Below are 4783 nucleotides of genomic sequence, written 5' to 3'. Positions count from 1 at the left end.
AATCGGGTAAGAGGATGAGAAGGGTTATATTGCGAAGTCACACTACCTTGAGATATTTCAGATTTCTGGAGCGATATAGAAAATCCTTGAAGTTTATGGATCAAAGATTCAACTTCAGGAGGTTCAATAGTTGATTTCTCTTAAATGTTCGGGTTTGTGGTAGTGGTTGTTGTTTTATCGACTTCTCGCTCATGATTTATAGACTCTAAGTGCGATGGAGAATTCGGGGGAGATGTTGAGGGTGATTTACTCTCAGAATGGTATTTAGATTTAGATTTACTAGCCATTCATAGTTCGGGCCCTCCTTCTAGCGCCAAATATGTTGAAGCCCTGAAAATCGGGTCTACAACAAGGGGGATACCCACCCGGTCTGGACCTTGGTTAGCAACTCCTTTTTTGTTTAGGATGGTGGGTCCGACTGGGGATAATGGGACCAGTTTCCAATTTTATGTGTCTGTGTGTTGAGAATTGATATTTCTTTTCTAATAATTCCTAAGTAAAACACTTTTATTCTAAATCTAATCTAACAACATGCAATTGTATTCTAATGATCACAAATATCTAATTCTAAAACTAACCCAGGATTTAATCTTTCAATTATGCAATCTAAAATAGTTTCTAACAACAATTGGTAATAAAGATCATTCAATCGTTATGAGAAAAGAATTTGATAAAGATGAACTGTTTCGTGTAAAAAGTTAGCTGAACAGTTGTGAAAAACATATCGCACAATAAGTAATTCATATATTAAGCATAAATAGAATAGCCATCACCATACAAAAGTGCCAAATGATAACTCAAACATTCAAGCATTCGTATATAAATAACTGAACATGAATATCACTTAAACACATAAGCAAAAATCGTTAAGAGATAAAAGTACCATTGATAACAAGTTCTACTCATGAGCTTTGGTAATAATGATTTATCTCTTCCTAGTTCAACATCGACTAAGAGTACAAAAGTGCAATTTCAGTTGTAGATATTAAACACAGATATCAATAAATCTTGTTCCATTCATTCATAAAAACCTCCTCCGAGGGTGCATAAGTGCATGTTTTGAGGAAACATTTTTGACAAATTTCAGGACCCTTCGCTAAATGCTTGAGAAGGGTTGAAATATTACTAGCTAAATTCTAAAAATACTTTATTACAAAAATATAGGAGGAGGTTTAAATGACCGTCCTAATCTAAGGCAAAACTAAAAATAAAACTAAAACTAAAATTGAATCTAGAAATTAATATCTATGTATCTGTTCTCTATGATCGCAAGCATTCAGCATCAGATTGAGGAGATTTGGTTTTCCGACCTCCAACTTTAGTTGTCCTGCAAAAATAGAATCGACAAGTGTTGGCGCTATCTTCTCGATAGAGTTAGTGAGGCATTTGAGAGTCATGCATTGACTATGTGGTTTAACCAAGTATTGCCAGTAAGAATCCCAATTCAACCTAGTTAACTTCTTGATGGACTCTTCTCTTTCTTCAGCCTTTTGCCTCTAGCTATTCTGTAGATGCTGTGCATTTGAGAGAAATTTACATACCACTTAAGGATATCCCTGATAAATATCACTATTTTTAGAGCTTGAGTTTTGCCTTTAGCCTTTAGAACTTTTTTCCTACAATTTTCTGGGCTTTCAGACAATTGAACATTCAGAGGCTTTCCTTCTCAATGGGTTTTTCCCGACGATGCGCGATTAGTGCATCGAAAATTTCCTTCGTTTCTCGATCTGGACTTCCCTGGTGCCAGTTTTCGCCTCTTGTGCAATCTTATTAAGTGACTTCAGAAATCAGAGCTTCTCCTCCTTTTCCCATTATACTCTGAACATTGCTACGTATATCTTTCTGTTTTTTGCTCCTACGATTTACAAAATAAGGAAAGAGTAATGATATGAATAAGGTGACAGGAAAGCTTTAAATGCCGAAATCATATAAAATATACCACCCTACGTGAACTGACCTTTCAATCAGATTGAAATCTCATTTCATTAATGATCATCAACTAACTTATTAAATTAACATTAATGCGCATAACTTGACATCAGATTACAAAAAACTCTTGAACAATGTGCCTTGCAGATCTGCGATAAAGCGATTTTGCGATTTGCTTCGCAATATCGCAGATTACAATATTGCTAATCCATTGTATTTTGACAATCATTCATTACCATGTGTTTCCGTGAAATGCGACTTGTGAGACGTGTTATCGCATATCGCTGGTTTGAGGTATTTCACCTTAAGATATATTTGAGGCATAAGAAAACTGCGACACGCGATGAGTTTCTTCGGTGTGCAACCTCACATCGCAATTTCACAATCTTAGGAGTTTTCTCATATGGTGTCATTATTACCTTTTTGTGATGCGATGCTTTTTTTAGAGAAATATTTTGTTTGAACTCATCATAAACTTAAGTCTTTTTGTATTTTTGTGGGTGTTCTCCTAAGTTTATGATAGTAAGATTTATTCAAAAAAGGAATACAAGTTCTAATTTCTTTTTATTTTTTCAGATGAAGGGTCCCCACTTATTTAGTATTGATATCAAAACTAAAATAAAAATGGGGGTTGTTGCTGGCCACAACAGGCCCATGCCACATTGGTTCAAATTTCCCAGCTCCTAATGTGTCATTGGCTTGATCATTTAGCAAGACAAAGTCACCCTCAACAAAAATTCCAGGAGAAACGATTCTATTGTATTGAGCCTTAACTTGTTTATTCTGGGCTTCAATTACTAATGTTGTAATACGGTGAGTGTTGGGAATGGAATCACCCCACGACATGTTTTGGAGTTCAAAGCCCAAGTTGTGAGTTGATATTGTTGTAAAGCTTCGTGAATTGAGGGCGTGAAATGTATGTTAGAGTCATAGGGTTGTCCACCCTGAGTTTTGAATGTAATGTCAGCCTACCCATGGTTTGCGGACCATGGGATTGTATAAATAGGGCGAGGCTCTAAGTTGTAAAGACAACTAGTCGAATAGAGGATGTGCATGAAGGGTCTTAGAGATTAAGTTAAAGTGCGAAGTGTGTCTTGGGTTGTAGGGTAGGAAAAAGACTCTGCAGCTGAGTGCACAGAGGCCTGGTAGTGTCCTCAGCTGAGTGTGTGGATCCTTGCAGCTGAGTGCATAGGGCAGAGTCGAGTCTATAACCAGAGAAGAGAATAATAAAATAAGTTCATTCCAAATTTTGTGTATCTGTTATGAGTTATTACATGTTATATATCAATTTCTAATGTACTATTTATTTACCACGCACACTTGTATGGATGATTTATATTGCTAAGTATACTTTACACATGCAAGTAAGCTTAGATGGGCAGCATCGTGCATGGTTTGTAGCATCACTAATGCCACATTTAAGGATGACACTATCACAACAGAAGTTATCCACCCAGGCCGAAGCTTTGGAGATTGCAATGAGACTGCACGAGACCCCAATACAAGATCCTAGCCTAGGAGTCCAAAAAATCCATGAGCAACTGGAAAAGTTGTGTCTGGAAATGTAGAGTTTGAAACAAGATAGGACAACTCAACCAAAGGCGCGTGAGGAGGTATGGTGCATAAAATGCAAAGGCCAGGGGCATGACAAGGACCATTGTCCAGTCTTTGCGAACTACTTGGCGGGAGGAGGGCCGATGCCATTAAGACTAGAGGCACAAGCAAGACCGAGCGCGGCGCCTGCATTATGGTGCACAATTTGTCAGATAGGAGGAAAACATGCTATGGATAATTGTCATCTCTTACAAAAGTATACACAGACATCCCAACAGTTGTTCTGTAATTTCTGTAGATCAGTAGGCCATGATGAGCGCACTTGCAAAAGTTAGGAGCTGATGATGGATCAAACTCCTACCTACAGAGTGCAGACCGAAACACAAGCCCTCGATCAAAATGCAGGGATGGCACGCACTGGATTTCAAGGGTGCGGATGAGGTCAAGGTGGAATGGGACCAGGAAGGGGTCGTGGACAGCTAATTTGTTACAAATGTGGAGGGCCAGGGCATTACACCTGCGATTGTACAAATCTGACGAGAGAATCATGTTTATATTGTACTCAATTTGATCATGAGACGAAGGACTTCCCTACACTAATGGCGAGGCTGCACGATAAAGGGATACCCCAGCCTCCCCAGACTCAGAATTTGCAAATGATGAGGTCTGAGCCGTGTGAAGAGGACCCGAATGTAAAAATCGTGCTCCGAAACGGTATCATGAGAGGAGATGACAAGGGCAAGCAACCCGAAGAAAGTTCTTGGGTTCGCATGGCTCCTACAAAGGAACCAGAGTTTGATTTGGAGAGCGCAAAGGAGACATTCATGGAAGCTAAGAAGAGATTCATAGAAGCCTCCACTTTAGGTAGTAAGGACAAACGAGAACCAGAGATGGACCCGTCAATGCTTACTACCTTTTTGGAGACATGCGTGAAGTTGCTGTGTGATAGCAAGGCTGTGAAGGGACTGCAGAAACTCATCACTAGGTGTGCTGGGTCAGGAGAACCACACATAGTCCAAAATATTGGAAAGTACACATCAAGAACAGGAAGGGAAATGAGACTGACTGCGCAAATCAGAGAGTATGAAATCAATCAAGTGATTCTGGATCTAGGATCAGACGTGAATGTACTGCCAAAGCAAACAAGGGAGTACATGGGCAGCCCCATGTTGTAATGGTTCTGTTATCACCAAAATAGGACCCTGATAGGCTGCTGATCAGACTATCTCGGTGTAACTATTTCAAACCAATCTTTTAGCTAAGGCTTAGCCTCCTCAGCCTGAGAGGGCTCTCTCAAAGG

The sequence above is a fragment of the Pinus tabuliformis genome, chromosome X (assembly GCF_031772625.1).
Source record: "Pinus tabuliformis cultivar Carrire ecotype Pingquan chromosome X, CPIR1, whole genome shotgun sequence".
Lineage (NCBI taxonomy): Eukaryota > Viridiplantae > Streptophyta > Pinopsida > Pinales > Pinaceae > Pinus > Pinus tabuliformis.
This window is presented reverse-complemented; position numbering follows the sequence as displayed.